The 18,283-nt window shown below is 33.4% G+C and overlaps 1 protein-coding gene across 4 annotated transcripts in view; it reads right to left on the bottom strand.

Annotated features, from left to right (window-relative positions):
• The window catches only part of LOC106875251 (protein-tyrosine sulfotransferase 1), a 503,452-nt gene that overhangs the window by 415,960 nt on the left and 69,209 nt on the right, over positions 1-18,283 (bottom strand). For 3 of the 4 annotated variants that reach the window (XM_052968563.1, XM_052968566.1, XM_052968564.1), the window contains exon 2: positions 1,833-2,038. The exons of the other annotated variant lie outside the window; for it this stretch is intronic. The gene's annotated coding sequence lies outside the window, so the exon portion shown is untranslated. The remainder of the gene's footprint in view (positions 1-1,832; positions 2,039-18,283) is intronic. 4 annotated transcript variants of the gene reach the window in all.

Below are 18,283 nucleotides of genomic sequence, written 5' to 3'. Positions count from 1 at the left end.
ATATATATATATATATATATATATACACACAGATACAAACACATACATATATCTTTACATGAGTGTGTATATATATATTTATATCTATGCAATGTGGTTCCATGCTAATGTCATTGAAGCTATTATTTCCTGCAGTTCCTATGAATTTTACAGGTACCATCAGACACAGAGCTGCCCTTCAAGTTTAGGTGTCTCCAATTTCCATGCAAGCAGTGTTTTGCTATGACTATAAATAAGGCACAAGATTTTTAAAGCAAATTCTTCGGATCTCTCAATCCAATGCTTCTCTCATGGACAATTATTCGTAGCAATTTCCAGAGGTGGGAGTGCCTAGAAATTAATTATTATTGTTCCAAATAACCAAACAAGAAATGGGATCTACCAAGCAGTTTCTATTGGATTGATGCATAGTGGGGTTGTGTTAACCGCACGTGTAGAAATAATAGGAAAATGAAAAATAATAATAAGGCAGAATGCTAAACTGAAAGCATATTTTAATATAGATTTCTAACTGGCAAATTTTCAAGAAGAGGGAGAATGAAAATGTTTTTTACATAAAAGTAAAAAATAATATATAAAAAAAAATAATATATAAAAAAATAAATATACCAATACATTATATTGTCTTTGAGCTTTTAAAGTTCAATGGTAATCCATGTAGATAATAGTTGGAAAAATAAGGATGCATGAAAATTGAGAATTGTGTTAGGTTTAAAAAAAGAGAAAAGGAGCTAAAAGTTTGTGTTAAGCAGGTAGTGTGGTGTCAAAACAGGAAGTGTGTGTAAGGGGAGACAAATCTCTTTAGTTGGATTTATGGACTCTTTGTCAACAGGAAGTTATTTCTCTAGGAATGGACATAAACTTCCTGTTGACAAAGAGTCCATAACTCCAACTAAGTATGTGTGTGCATGCACAAGGGAAGTATATGAATGTGTGTATGTGTGATTATTATGTACCTTATTTTGCATCTTATTTATATATAAAATACTACAATTAGCTGTCATTATTGATGGCACGTGGTCAGCTAGTTTATTAATAAAACTATTTTTGATCAACGTAGCTTAATTTCACTCTTAATTAATTGCAGCAGAAAATCAAATTGTCAAGGCATTTAACCATGTTTTCTTACTTGCTTCAGTAATTGGACAACAATCAGGCTGAGGACCACCTCGAAGGGTTTTAGCTGAACAAATTGACTAATACTTATTTTTTTAAAGTCTGGTAATTATTCTATTGATCGCTTTTGCTGAACTGCTAAGTTATGGGGACATAAAAAAAACCAATATCAGAATACTAGTTGTCAAGTGGTGGTAAAGACACACACACATACACAAAGAGCTTCTTTCAGTGTTTGTCTACCAAATCCACTCACAAAGTCTTTGGTCAGCTATATAGCAGAAGACATTAGCTCCATGGTACTGTGCACGGAGACTGAACCCAGAACTGTGTGGTAGGGAAGGATATGCCTTAACCACACAACCACATCTGCACATAAACAGATAGGTAGGTAGGTAAATAGACACAGAAACAAAGAGAGATATGCATATTCACAAAGAGAGAGAGAGAGAAAGAGTGGGAGAGAGAGAGAGAAAGAGTGGGAGAGAGAGAGAGAGTGGGAGAGAGAGAGAGAGAGAGGATAAATTAGATTTAAAATATATTTTAGTTTTTGTCAGTTCAAAATGAAAACATTAAAAATTTTTTTTAATTTCGGCCCTTTCAGATATTTTCAAGCTTAACCATATGAGGTTATTTAACGACTCCTTCAATAACTACAGGGATATATTAGATTCTACAGAAGAAATTAGCAATAAATATTAAATATTTTTACTCACCACATACTCGCAGCAATTTCTTTTTTTTTTTTTTTTTTTTTTTTTTTTTTTATCTTCCAAATGTATTTCAAATATTTTATGGTTAACTCCTCCGTTATCAACTTCCTAATTTCAATTTAACTCTTTTTGAATATTGTTTAATTTTGCAGCAGATCTTATTAGAATTTAGTATTCTATAAAAAATGCACAAAAGCACAGTGCGATCACTGAAAATAGAAAAAAGTACAGATTCCTATTGATCACATTAATTTAATACTCAGAGTTTTTAATTAAATACTATTAAATGGTATAATGGTCAAAATTAATTTTCTTTGTTTTTTTCAGTATTTTACACATTAAATTTTTAAAATAACTATTTAGTTCCTGTCTGAAATTATCAATAATGTAGCTGCCAATTTGAAACCAGACTTCTTTCTTTGTTTTCTTTCAGAAATTAGTAATATAATTTTGTTTATATTTCATATTCTTTAATATTTTTCTTTCAAGTTCATGTTGCACTGAATAACATGAGTGATGTCCAATGTAATTCTAAGGCTGAAGCATTAAAGGACTGAGAGAGTCTGCCAGTTGGATACTACAAACTGCAACAAGAATTTGCTTAACCTGATTAGAAAGCTTCTTGTTTCTTTTATTCATACACTAGTTTCAGTTACTGAGGTCATGTCATTATTATAACGAGTCAAACACCCTAACCATAATGCTATGTCCCTTCCGTATATAGGCGTTACATACTATGTACAAGACATCATACACTTTACAAGAGACACAATACTAACCCTACATAATCACATATAAGACATCAAACATGTAACAGGAGATAAAATGTAGACCATACATAATTACATATCATATGCAAGACTATATAGACCCAGATAACTACATAGAGGATTCCTTCAGTACTGGATTAATCACTGAGCAAAATAAGCACATGCACAGGGCATCAAGGGAAAAGGGACACTACAGAAATGGTAAATGGCATACAGCACAAAAGAAATCACCTTAAATAAGCAAAAATGATATTTGAAGTGGCTGATATGATTGATAAGATAATTGCAAATATTTATGGTTTTCAGTGAGGATCTGATCAGAGACTTTGCAATTAAAAAATGGAGGAGGAAACTTTTCAAATAAAAATGAAGTGGAAATATACAAAAATAAACATTATTTTCTATTAGTTCTGTTAGTTTTGTTTCATATTGAAAAACAAATTTATACTTTGTTTTATTATTGTTTATATTTTGCATTAAATTTATGTGGCACAACAAAATCTTTTGTACTTTGGACCAGTATGGGTTTTAATCCGGCCCTGGATACCCTTGAGAAGTTGTCACTGAAGAGTGAAAAGCAAAAGAATTAGACACCACTGAAGAGAAGAAGATTGGAAAATCAATGTTTATGGTGAACAGTTGACAAAATAGTTGGACACCAAACTAAATCCTGAATTCAAATCTCTCCATAATCAGCTTTGCCTTTCATATCCCATAATTATCACAACATTAATTTCAAAAGTTAAAATAAGTTGAGTTTTATTCTGCAGTATACTATATATATAAATTAGAAATGCATACTTAATCAGTATAGTCTTCAATGTGGAATTCTTTCAATGTTGGCTTTCATACACTGGTAAATGGTAAAATGACTTAATACAATATTTCTTGATTGATCAAATTGTTCCTGGAAATGTTTATAATTAATTGGGTAGAAGTGAACAGCTGAGCTGACTCCAGTTGACAACTGCATTTATTGCTGAGTTGAAACTGAAAGTTATATAAAAGCCTCTCATAAGTCTCTACAATACAAGCTATTGATTAGATAACATTTCAAGTTAATCTGGAATCCCCAGTAGCCAGAGGTATTTAGTTGAAACATGGAGATTGAGTATTTTGGATGTTAACTTTGCAAATAATAGGATACATGAATGAATGAAAATATTTATAGAATGCTACAGAGAGGATGGACAGTGATGCTATGAAACAAAATTCAATGCAAAGGAAAGAATGAGAAAAGATGCAATTAAGGTAGAAGACAAAAGAAGTAGAGTTTAGAGAACAAAAGTTGTTTAATATTTTAATGAATCTGTTAAACTAGACGGTTGCAATTCATTCCAGTATTGTGAAGGATAAGCAGAACATTCTATTTCACTTTCAGCAGTCTTATAATGTACCATGTAAGAAGAATTTGTAACTCCTTAATATATGAGAGATTAAAAGTAAGAACCGAAAGCAGTGATATAAAAATACGTATCATTAAAAAAAAATCTGATTGATATTCACTGATCAATATATTGAGTGCCTGAAGTCTGGTATTGTATACCGAGTGGCTAAAGCCTTTCTCATAACAGTGCATTTTGAATGCTTGATATGTTTCAGAATTCTGAACACATAATTTATTGAAGTTTGACATTCTAATACTAACAGAATTACACATAGCTAGTCTGGAAGTAATCAAGGCATGAATAACAAATTCACAATGAAACACAGACACGGATCTACAAATGTTATTTTCTGAGCCAGAGATAGCAACTCCAGCAAATCTTATTGATATTATCATTGAAATGCAATAACAAGTCTAATTGGATACTTAGATATTTTGCAGTATTCTTGATAGCTTTTTCACATGCATGGTGTCATACTGTGTTAGCAAAGCATTTATCTGAAAGTGGGCACCTACTTGACTTTGAAACTTATGAGCAGTGCTGAACAGCAGTCAGACAAGTGGCAAAGTAAAATATATCAAAATATATTTAACCTTGCCACAGTTACATTAGGGATAAAACTAAAATTTAGTGTAAGAACAAGTATTGCAACTAAAATAGAGCTGTTGGGGGCATTAATGTATGATGAACAATTGTGAGTTACCAAAACCAATTTTGGATGATAACTGTATTGACTTTTGGTCTGCCAGAACTGGTGATAAGGCACAATTACACCTGAAATTCCAATACTTTATTGATTAGATGAGCTAATTCACTAAATCTGGGTTTTAATTTGCGTTTTTTACACACCGGATTAAATACATTTTTATAATATGTATAATTTATTAATATGGTTAGCATTAGAAATGAAATCTGTAAAATACATACTGTTTTATTAAAACATCTTACAGAACTGGATTTTAAAGTGCTAAATAATTAATGTGTTTATAAAGACATATTTTCTTTACATTTGTGTGGTTCAATAAATTACTGTTTCATCCTAGCAGTTGTTAAATATCAAATCAAATTAAAATACAGCATGCAGATAAAGTTAAGAAAATGGAGTGAAAGGGATGTAAAAAAAAAAAAAAATCTAGTCATTTGTGTTTGAAATTTACAGACTGTTCCATGTTTTAGTGATGTCTGAAGTTGTACTGAATCTATTTTTAAAAATTAGATTAATGCCTATATAACTAAATACGTTGTATTTTTTTTTTTTTTTAAGTTACAGCCAAATGAACTATTAAACAGTGATTATGTAAAATAATTGAAACTGTTGATTTTTAAAAACAACAATGTGACTTGTCCTTTCTCCTTCACCAGAAATCAAACACAAAAGGAAAAAAAAAAATAATACTTGCACGGATTTTTTCCTTTCAACCATATGATCAATACTGACAGACTCTAATGATTAGTATTATTATCATCATCAAAATTTAGGTAACTTAATTGTACACTTAACCACAGGCTTCTACCTCAAATTTTCATCGATGCTCACTAACCATACAAGAGATGGTAGTTTCCCCACTATTTATCTTTTCTGATTTCTTCTCTGTAACTCAATATAAATATCAAAATGTTAAAATAGAACCTCCTTGTTTCTGTTCTTGTATTGCGTTTGAAATTCTGTAAAGCTAAAAACAAGATTCCTATTATTATGTATGTCAATTATCACCGTCTATATTCTCATCATTTCATTATCATTTAAATATTGTCTAAATTTTCCAAATGTGTACATTCTTCTCCTAAACATGAAATCATCATTTTTTTTTTTTTTTTTTCCTCTTTTATTTACATTTCATTCTTCCAGTGAATGCGGTAAATCCTTTTATAACCAAAAAAGATTTAATGATAATTTTAGCTATAAATAGAAACTCTACAGTAACTGGAAATCTAAGAAGCTAGTGATTTACTGTTCAGCAATTCTCTTGAAAATGGTTAAAAGATTACAATCAAAGAGGAGCAAAAAAGCTTCCCCCACCCTAACCTAATTAAGTGTTTTCTTTAAAGAATGAACATATTCGTCACCAACAAAGCAGAAAATCATATTAAGCATTACTTGCATTACATATTACTCATCAACTCATGATATATCTCAAAATAGTTGCTATATTTCTTTTCTTTTTTACTCATAATGTTTACAGCTTGACACTGAAATAGCTAAAAGTAGAGTTTTTCAGTAAAGGACCAAATACTTCGATATTTACATGCAATAAATATAAAAACATGTTCAATAGCTTTGAAATCCAACAGTAATATTAAATCAATAAAGTGTGGTGTAAGTGTGCATAGATCTATCGTAGTCACTCAGAATAACTTCTTTCAATAGGGTACTACTCATTCAAGTTAAACAGCTGGCAACAAATATTTAAGAAAATAAAACGTTTTAAAAGAAAATGTAACTACTGCCAAAATTCTTAAAATATTTTTCTTCGTTTTCTTTACAATAGTTATTACTTATGAATTAATTCCAAGGAATAGTGTATAAAATAGCAGAGACAGGTCTAATAAAAGACTGACGGACAATTGTCTTTTCACTAGACAGTTGAATACAACTTAAGCATTTCTTACGATATAAAGCAATATCTAAAAATTTGAAAAGTATAGAACATTTCAAAGTGTCTTAAACAAGTAAGAGGTCAAATAATGTCTAAGGTAAAGCATAGGTGTGTGTGTGTGTGTATGTGCATGACAACCATGTAGTGTCAGGCTGTCACATTGTGTGGCTCTTGGGTAATTGTCTTCAACAACTTAGGGTTGACCAATACCATGTGAGGGAATTTGGTATGCGCATATCTAATTGTGTGAGTGTGTGCATATATGAGTGTGTGTGTGTGCATGTGAGTGTGTGTGCATGTGAGTGTGTTTGCATGTGAGTATGTTTGCACGTGTGTGTGTGTGTGTGTGTGTGTGTGTGTGTGTGCACGCACATAGACATTTATATTTATGTTTGTCAGCACTTGAGTGAGGTGGTGCTGATATTGGCATTCCTTGTTGGTGGTGTGCTTGGTCACTCAGTGCTTTCAAAGACATGGAGAATAAAGAAATCCCTTACTTGAAAAACAGAGGAGATTTAGTGACAAAAAGGGCATTAGGCAGTAAAATCTTATCTCAAATAATCTCTGCCCAAACCCAGAATACCAACACAAGGCCCAGTCATTGTTGTGGCTAGTATGCTTTAATGACCATGAGAGCTATGCCAGCTCCTGGTAAGGCCTTCCATACTGGACAAGTCAAAGGACAGAGGCTGGACTAATATGGACCAGACTAATAAGGCTTGCATAGAACCATGGCCCTGCTTTTCAGAAAAAAAAAAAAGTTACAGAAGCATCAATAATAATAATAATAATAATATTATTATTATTATTATTATTATTATTATAATTATTATTATCATCATTGTTATTATAATTAAGGCGGCGAGTTGGCAGAATCATTAGTATACTGGATGAAAGGTTTGGCAGTATTTTGCTCTCCGCTATATTCTGAGTTCAAATTCCACTGAGGTCAACTTTGCCTTTCATCCTTTCAGGGTTGATGTAATAAGTCTCAGTTACACACTGGGGTCGATGTAATCGACTTACCCCCTCCACCAAAATTTCAAGCCTTATGCCTATAGTAGAAAGGATCATAATATCATGGGTTCAATTCCTGACTCAGGCAGCATGATGTGTTCTTGAGCAAAGCATTTCATTTCACATTGCTTCATCTACTCAGTTGAAAATGAATACAGCCGTGTGCTAGCGCAGCTACTAAAAGCCAAGCTAAGGTTTTACACACACGCACACACACACACACACACACACACACACATACAAGATGCACAGACCAAGTGTTACACAGTTTCAAGAAAGGTATTTACTGCACTGGTCTTTCAAACAATGAACCATACATTCAATAACTGAACATACTTTATGGTAAGTATAGCCCTTTAGCATTCAAACCAGCCATATCTGACCAAAATATTCAATATGCTTTATATTGAAACCAGCCAGATCCAGCCTCTCACACTTACCCTACAATATCCTTCTAAAAATAAGCAACCACATCATGAAAATCTCAAAGCTACAAGATAATCTATGATTAATTCAAATCAGTATGAATAAATAAGCATTACTTTTGACAGAGGGATCTGAATGCTAAAGGGATAAGCATTAGCACCACCTCAATTGTGTCATTTCCTACTTTAAAAACCTCATAAATGTCAAGACAGATGAGATGAGAGAAAGACACATGTACATGTATACACACACATAAATGGCCTCCACAAATATCCATTTATGAAGTTCCTTTACAAGGTGGGGTGGCCTGGGATTTATAGCTATATATCGTTTCCTCATGGTTCACATGATGGGATTGAGCCCCTAAGTCATGTGGTTATAGTGTAAACCTCTTAAACTCATAAACAAAAAAAAAACTCGACATGGATGAACAACCAATCCCAAGCAGTCAGGATTCACAACATGGGTTGTAAAAGCTCGGAAAACTTCCATTCAGGTGCTTTTCCTCAGTCATCATTTCACCCTTGTATGCCAATCAGTTACAAGGATAACCAGTGGACAGGAGCAATGTGAAATAAAGTGTTTGACCACTATGTGCCACCAAGTGTGAGAACTGAACCCATGATCTAGCAACGGTGAGTGCAACATCCTAATAACTATGCCACATGCCCTCACTAATCCATACAAAAGTAAATTATAAATGAACGACTAACAAAGAATCAGTGCTACAGTTTGAAATAAAAATATCTTAAAGTAAGTTTCTGTTAAAGAAAACTTGGTTAAGTTAAGAGCAAGAAATTTCATTCAAGAAACTTCTGAACATTTTTCAAATAGATATATTTTCCTTTTCACCTAAGAAATCTATCTAATAATATGAAAGTTTCATGGACAAGAATTTGCACTTCACTAACTGTGGAAACAAGTTCAGTTAATATTATAATTGACAATATCACTGGGTTTTTTTTTCAGTTAATACATATTTCTACACTTTTTTAAAAACTTTCTTTGGCTTTTGTGACAAGATATTCATTATCAGTGAAATAAGTGAAATAAGTGAAATACTTAGAACAAAGGAAGAAAATAAACCTATGAATCCCTCCTCAGATAATTATTAACAAAAAATTAAATAAAATAAATTTTTATTTTGGGATGGTAGCTTAGAGATATTACAGTAGACAATGGCTTAAAGGAAAATTAATTGTTGAAACAAAATAGAATTTTGGTGATTGTTCTAATTGTTTAGCCTCAGATCAGGCCTGATTGAGGAAAAATAATCAAAAACTTTTCAGCTGTGACTGTCTTTTTTTGATTTTTTTTTTTGTGTGCTAGTACAGTGTATTCAGGACCACATCAGCCAACCAATATGCTCTTCCTCCCTTTAAAATAGTAGGATATTATTTGCAAGAGATTTGGCTGTTTCTTGCAGATTGAATAACAATGTAGAAATGTCAATTATACCAACCCCAGCACTTAACTAGTACATTGTTTTCATGCCAACATACAAAAAAGGACGTTAAATGATGATGAGGAAGAGGATATATATTAATGTTTGTTTTTATGTTGTTATAATAAAATCAATTTTCCATTAATCTGAAGGATTACTCTATACTTTTGTAGAATTATTATTTTCAAACAAGAATATTATTGACAGAGACTTCAAAGTTTCAGCTAGTTAAGCCATTTCAGACTACCAAATAATATATATATATATATATATAATGTGTGCTTGTGTTTAAGTGTCTCCCACCATTGCTTGAGAAACAACATTGGTTTATTTACATTCCTATAACTTAGTGGTTTGGCAAAAGAAGTCAACAAAATAAGTACCAAGTTTAAACTACTGGGGTCAATTTGTTCAACTAAAACCTCTTCAAGGCAAGTGCTCCAGCATGACTGCAGTCCAATGACTGAAACAAGTATACAATAAAAAGATCATAAATATTCCAAATTATTTAATGAACAAAACTTACAAATCAACCATAGTTGCACGACTGATATGGAAAATATTACTCAACAACTCTATGAAGAGCCATCAAGCTACCAATCTAAATTAGAGCAACTGCCAAAATAAGGAGTTCTGCTTAGATAATTTAAGCAAAACTAACACTATCAATCCAAGATGACAAGCAATCTAATGAACCATACGTTGGAATGTGTGAAAGCAGTTTCAAGACAGAGTACTTGAATTTCAGATACAGCATTATGAAGCCATACACAGAATTTGAAAGATAGCAACATTACTAATTCTAATATTGCCTGAACTCTATCAGTGTATCAAAAAATATACACACTCTGCTCAAAGTTCTACAGCCTATGTAATGATGCAAATGACATTATTCTCATCATAAAAGTTGGTATTGAGGTTACTTCCCTTGAGATTTAGAGCTGTAAGTGAGAGGGATCTAGAGTTACTGAGGTGTCTAATACAGAATCTTATACGGTCATCCACGCTTGTATTGTAAATGTTTCAAATACTGTGTTAGCTTCGCCATGGTAAGATGTGAGGATGGGTAAGTCATTAACATATCTTAAGAAAGAAGGCATAGGATAGACGAGTAGGTATTAGAGGAAGGCTTCATAGTATCATCATTAGCTTCTACAAGGGTAAAAGTGATGCACTAGAGAGATGTACATGCACACAGACCTATATACACATACATACATACATATATATATATATACCTATAAACACACACACACACACACACACACACATATATATAGCTCTGAGAGCATAGCTGCTAGAATAAGAATAGGCTGGGCAAAATTCAGAGAGCTCCTACCACTGTTGGTAACAAAGGACCTCTCACTCAGAATGAAAGGTAGATTGTAAGATGTCTATGTGTGAACAGCCATGCTATATGCCAGTGAAACATGGGCTGTGACTGCTAAGAACATGCATAGGCTTGTAAGGAATGAAGCTAGTATACTCTGCTGGAAGTGTAATGTCAGTGTGCATGCATGATAGAGTGAAAGTGTCCTCAGAGAAAAGTTAGACATAAGAAGCATCAGATGTGGTATGCAAGAGAGATGCCGGTATCAGGTCAATGGCACCTGTGCTGGTGGCACATAAAAAGCACCCCTACACTCTTAGAGTGGTTGGTATTAGGGAGGGCATCCAGCCATAGAAACCTTGCCAAATCAGATTGGAACCTGGTACAGCCCCCGGCTTACCAGTTTTTAGTTAAACTGTCCAGCCCATGCCAGCATGGAAAGCGGATGTTAAACAATGATGATGATACACACAAAAATACGCTCACATATATACACATACATATATTATACAATAAAGCAGAGCTCGTATGAGCTGAAAAGGTTATCAAAAAAGTAATGCACACAAACTTATTTGCCTACATCAAGTAAAGAAAAATATACTTGTGTGTATATTAAATAACACAAAATAAGAAATATGTATTAGTTTTGGGGTTTTTTTTCACTTCAATGTGCATGAATTGAGAAGAAAGGCTGGGATATAAGAGGAACCAGATGTAGTGTGCAAAACAGAAGACTGTGTATTGGACTTTGTTGAATATAAGGGATGTCTGTTGTATAAAAAGAAATGTCAAGTGCTTGAAGTGGATGAAACATGTAGAAGTGGGAAACCCAGGAAAACTGGGACAAAATTTTACGACTGATCTCAAGAAGCTGAATCACATGAAAGAAATGACAAAAAATTGTGATGAGCGGCAACCCTGCAGAGCTAGTGAAGACCCAGCTATTCATATAAGTAGGACATTAAGATGATGATGGTGATGGGGTTTGGCGCATATGATGTCTTTATATTGGACCTCTTGCTCATTATATCCCTGTTAGGGCTCCATCTTACAGCTCCCTTCATTAATTCACTCAACCATCACTCACCTTTTCTCCTATTCATAGTATCATGCTACTTGGGGAAATGAAGGTTGGCTTGGATCTGTTCATACTGAATCCTCCACTACCAACACCACCATCATTTTATATCAGTCTGCTCTCCAATAATAACGCCTGGGCTATGGGTATGACATTGGAACAGTTCATATTCAATACCTTCAACAATCACCTTTGTTCCCTTTCACCTATATCACTCTTCATTGATACCCACCACATACCTATACTGTCTCTATTGATACCCATCACACATTCTCTTTTACCATCACCCGTTTTTGATATTTTGGAACCCTTCGCTCTCCTTCACATTACCCCTTACCCAGCCATTCTGCTTCTATTGACATACATCATTCTCCCACTTCCATTACTTTTGCTTTCCTCACACCCTCTCAGTTTGTTATCTTTCACTGTATCTCTTCCATTACTCTCACTTCTATGACTTACCTATTCACACTGTTGATCATAATATGCTTTGAATGAACAGAGACAACATAGAGTGCAGAGGATTCTTAAGTCTTACAGAGAACAAAGCAGCCTCTCTAGTGTTGGTTCCATGATGGGGCATTCACCCTTAGAAACCATAGTAGAATGTATAAGCAAGACATCATCTGTGACATCTAGAAAAGAAGTAACTCAAAATAAGAATTGCCTTGGACTGTGATGACACATTCAACACATATAAGTGAATCATCATTTTACATCCATTTTCCAAGGTAGGATAGACAGATGATTAAATGCAAGTGGAACTGCAGAGCTTAGAAGTTTGCTCTACAACCACATAATTCCAAAGTCATTCTGTCTTCAACAAGCTTTGGTAAAATGTCTTTCTACTGCAGCATCAGTTTCAACAATATTTTGTGTGTGAAATTCAGTAATCAGAAACTATGTAAGAAGACTGTGCTTGGTTAACTATTTAGTTGGTTGATAAGTGAATATGCAAGTAGATCTGTATGTAGGTAAGTACAGAGAAACAGACACACAAGACAAATAAACAGAGAGAGACAGAGAAATAGATAAACAGACAATCAGATAAGTGGGAGTACCTGTGTGATTGTATCTATGTTTATGTTTCCATGGGTATAACATATTAGATAACATTGTTTTCCAAGATATAACTTGACCATTCAATAAATGGAAATTGGTAAAAGAAGTATCAAGTTGAAATAAGCACTGAGTTTGATAAGGTTCACTCAAGCCGTTGAGGACGGTGCCCCAGCATGGCCACATTGAAACACTTGAATGGAAAAGTTGACCGCTTTTAATCAAATATTTTACATGGTGTTTTTTTTATAGTCTTATCTACTTTGGGTTCCACCATTAAAAACGATTTCATATATATGTATACAAAGAGAGAGAGAGAGAGAGAGAGAGAGAGAGAGAGAGAGAGAGAGAGAGAGAGAGAGAGAGAGAGAGAGAGAGAGAGAGAGAGAGAGAGAGAGAGAGAGAGGGAGAGAGAGAGAGAAATACAATATCGATATTGCACTTGAGAAAACAGAAGCATCAATAGATCCATTACAGATATATAGAAAGAAATATTACCAATCAGATGTAAACTCTTTACTTCCCATTTTCGGTTTTTCTGATACTTTTAAATTAGATTCATTAGATAGGCATTGTTATTAAACACAAAAGGATATTTTATATTATTGCATAATGGAAATCACTAACTCAAGGCAGATAAGCTATAGTAAAAAGTGGATATTCATTAGGAAAATATCTTAATTTCATTGGAAGTTTTTTGGGTTTTTTTTTCTTTTGCCACAAGTTCAATAATGAATTCCGTGTTTTATTGCATTTGATGGTATACACTATGTGCAGATTGCTATTACTATTTTAAATCTATATTTATTTAAACCCCACCCACACACACACAAAAAAAATGAGGTAGTTTGCACTAAGTTATATAGTGCAACACGGAAATTTTACAAACATATTGCAAGGAAAATCAGTTCATTGTGTATGAAATAGAAATTTTCTATTACTAACCTGGGTACAAAATCTCAAGTTTGAAAGAATATATTTTATAAATTTACTTGGGGAAAAAAAAAGAAGAAAAAAGAAAAAAAAAGAAAAAAATTAGTACAGAAGAGAAGTATTTCAAATCTGAAATTCCCTATGTGGAAAATATACATAAAATTTATTTAAATGCTATTATTTTTAGCTTTCATTGTTTCAGTTGTCTTGAAATTTATTAAAAAAAATTCTTATGATGTCCTTAACATACAATTCTCACTGCTGAAAAATAGTTTCTAAAACAGATAGAGAAATTCAAACGATTGCTTTGGTCCAATGGTAGATCACCTCTCATGATTACATGAAATTTAAGTTCATATCCCATGGGCAGCCTTCAACTCTTTCTCTCCAAAGGGTTTTTAACCTGTTATTTACATGCTTTTACTTATAGGTTTACTTGCTTTGAGATCTGCTATTCCAAAAAGTAATTATGTATGTATTTGTTTTATATATTTTAGAAAAACATCACATCCACAAACTGGGAGTATATTTCCTTGTCCTAAAAATGGCCCAATATAATAGTAATCTGCTTCAGTATTCTAGGCATGCTATGATTGGTTTGTACCAATGGCAGAGCAGTAGATCATCTTTCGTGGAATCCTTGAGTTGTGGTAGTCTTTTTGCTGAATTGCTAAGTGATGGGGATGTAAACAAACCAACACAGATGTGAAGCAGTGGTGGGGGACAAACACAATGACAAACACACACACACACATACATATAAAAAGCTACTTTCAGTTTCTGTCTACCAAACCCATTCACAAGGCTTTAGTTGGCTTGGTGTTATAATAGAAGACACTTGTCCAAGGTGCCACATACTGAGACTGATCCTGGAACTATGTGATTGAAAAGGAAATGTCTAACCACACAGCCTTGCCGGAGCAGATGAACACATCTACATTTTTTTTTGTGTGTGTTTGTGTGTGTTTCTTATTTTTTTGCCCCCTCAGAAACACAATATCTCGCTTATGTGAAACAAAATACTATTCTGCTATAACAACTAATTATTTATCACTATTCGTAATGAAAGACAAATATTCTAACAGATCAATTAGTGAAATGCCATCTCCTTCAACTAGAACAAACAAATAAGGTATTTCTGTAGCGGTGAAGCAATCACAGTTAACAGAAACAAGTATCAGAGATTCTAAAATAATTTGTCATTTCAATAATCTGTTTATAATCTTATCATCTACTAAACTCAAATCTTTTCAAAGTAAAGGAAAATAATTACAGAAAATACATAATTTTAAATTATTAAAGGCAAAATCAAACTGAAGTTCAGCAAGAATTTATTTGATTCCTGAGATTCTGCAGTTTGTTTTGTTTTTCCAGCAAGAACTGAGGGATTCTAAAACCATATTACAAATACATACATTATACACACACACTTGCATATATATACACACATACGTGTGTAAATACATACACACACACACAGACATACATACATTCACACACGCATACACTCACTCATGTACATGACAAGAAAGCTCATTTCTGCATCTCAGCAGAAAGCTGAAACTTCTTTCATTGCTACATTACTGACATTAAGATATGCATATGTTATATAATTACTCTTCCACGCCTAGATATAAAAATCCGTATCAGCTGAGGGTAAATTTCTTAACAAGTTCTGCACAGTTCCTATATACCAAATTTATTCACATGACATTGGTTGATCCAGAGAGATAGGGTTATAGTAGAAGACGCTTGCCCAAAGTGCCACATTGGGACTGAACCTGAAACCCTTTGGTTGTGAAGCAAACGTCATATCTGGACAGTCATTCCTGTACCTAGAATGAGTTTATTTTATTGTCATATTCATTTTTAAAAAGAATAGGCACAGGAGTTGCTGTGTGGTATGTAGCTTGCTTACCAACTACATGATTCCCAGTTCAGTCCCACTGTATGGCACCTTGGGCAAGTGTCTTCTACTATAACCTTGGGCCGACCAAAGCCTTGTGAGTAGATTTGGTAGACGGAAACTGAAAGAAGCCCATCGTGTGTGTGTGTGCATGCGTACGTGCATGTATGTGTGTGTTTTCCCCCCACCATTGCTTGACAACCGATGTTGGTGTGTTCACGTCCCCGTAACTTAGTGGTTTGGCAAAAGAGACCAATAAAATAAGTACTAGGCTTACAAAGAATAAGTCCTGGGGTCAAGTTGTTCGACTAAAGGTGGTGCTCCAGCATGGCCACAGTCAAATGATTGAAACAAATAAAAGAATAAAAGAAAAGCTGAGAAATATATTGAGAAAAAAATGCAATCTTTCAAGGTAAGATGCCAGAAGAAAATCTTCAATAAAAGTAAACCATTTTTATGTATGGCCATTATAATCTGCTACAGACCTTTCTCTTGAATTAAGTGGAAGACATTCAAAAACCTTGGAAAAAAGAAAAATTCAAACCAAGAATTCTGAGAAATCAAGTGCAAAAAGTGGTTATTTTCTTTCTTCTTTTTTATGTTTTTTTTTTTTTTTTGCACTGTCTGGTGGAAGTGGGTATTGCTCATGTGCTGTGCAGGCTCTCTGACGCCGGTGAGCTTGATGCTGTTAATGTTCTGGTTAAACTGTTGCAGATAAACACCTGCAGGAAAGACATGACCAGGAAGAAGATTGAAATGGTTCAATGTTCTGGGGTGGGGGACAAAAAGAGTGGGCAAAGTGTTGGAGCAGAGGTGGGAACTCAACAAGGGTCATGAGAGATGGAGAGACAAGTGGGTTGAAGTCGGGGGCGATCGACTAATTGATGAAAATACAAGACCAGTCTGCTCAGAGAAACAGAGAATGTTACAGAAGCAACAGAAGAGAGAGAGGAGACATCACATGTGTAGGCCTAAAAGCTGTAGTGTGTCTGTTAGTGATTGAATGACTATCAATTGACTGGCTCTTCTCTGAGATGTGGAGACTATATTCTATTGAGTCCTACTTCCGTATCTGGGAAATTTGAAATGCAAATACATAGGGGTTAGATGACAGAAATTTCTGTAAAGGAGGATTAATTTGTTCTGGTCTTGACATTGATTTACTCTTTTTTTTAAATATGTTATTTATATAATTATGAATTTTATTTAGAAAAGCAGATTTCTTCTAAATGTTTGGATATAATAATAATAATAATAATAATAATAATAATAATATTAAAGTTGTATGTAAATGGTATACTGAATACAAATCATAAAGCAATTTAATACAAGAAGGAAGTTCAATAGATAAGTGATAAACAAGATTTGAATATCAAATATAAATATTAAATCAGAGGCAATCATTTACCAAATAAGATTGACAAAAAGAAACAATTTTTTTCTTTCTTTGCTGTATCAAAATATTCACAATACAAAGTTTATGATTTGTTAAGTTTTAATCTGAGCAAAATGAAAGAGATGGCCTAGATACCTAATATATTGATTTTATTGATTAGGTGGCAATTTAATCTTCTCCAAAGAAAGTGTTTTCCTCAAGACCAAAATGTTTTACATTGTAATGTGCATTGATATAAACTTGAAACAAAAGCAATTTAAACTACATAAGTTAAGCAGACTTTTACCCATTTAATCTGCAATTTCAAATAAACAGAAAATTAAGATATTCTGAAAGAGTGAGATGAGAATAATTGAGAGCAAGACGAAGAGATCTGAGAATGAGCTATGAAGCTAAGGTTTTATTTATGCATAATTATAGTGGAAGTATATCAAAGAGAAATTAGCAGAATGAAGAAGCAGATGGTACTAGAAACTAGAATTATGAAGTTGAGATTCAGAGTAGCTAGTCAAACCTAGAACTGGTAAACTCCTAGCTTGTGGAATATATGAAGAAAGTTTGATTTCCAGTTGAGTTGTTTTAATTTATCCCTGTTTTGGGCCTGTCAGTGATTTTTGGTCTTGTGAAATATGGGTTTTCAAAAGATTCACTCAACCTCATTGCAACATGAAAACAAAAGCTAGAGATGATTCAATGATCAAGTGCCATTAGATGTTTCATCTAAATTTACCAAACACAAAATGTTTAGCATTGTAATGCATCTTAACATGAACCAGAAACAATAAACAGTAGTGACAAGTTGCTGAAAATAACAGCAAAATCTGCGTCTGATAACACCCGACTGTCTTAAAAATAGAAAATAAAAAAAGACAGAGTGCCCACTGCACGAATACTTTTATTCAGGGCTGACTTTGTACTAAATAAAAACCAACAAAAACTAGAAGCAAATTTTGCATATTCAGGAATACATGAGAACTATGTACTTCATATTTGTGCTTTATATATACATGCTTTATATTAAGGCAGTAATTTGTGCTTTATATATACATGCTTTATATTAAGGCAGTATGCTTTATATTGAATGAGCAGATGTTCAGATATTATCGGGGG

Source organism: Octopus bimaculoides, chromosome 6, assembly GCF_001194135.2.
Source record: "Octopus bimaculoides isolate UCB-OBI-ISO-001 chromosome 6, ASM119413v2, whole genome shotgun sequence".
NCBI classification, from domain to species: Eukaryota; Metazoa; Mollusca; class Cephalopoda; order Octopoda; family Octopodidae; genus Octopus; species Octopus bimaculoides.
This window is presented reverse-complemented; position numbering and strand designations above follow the sequence as displayed.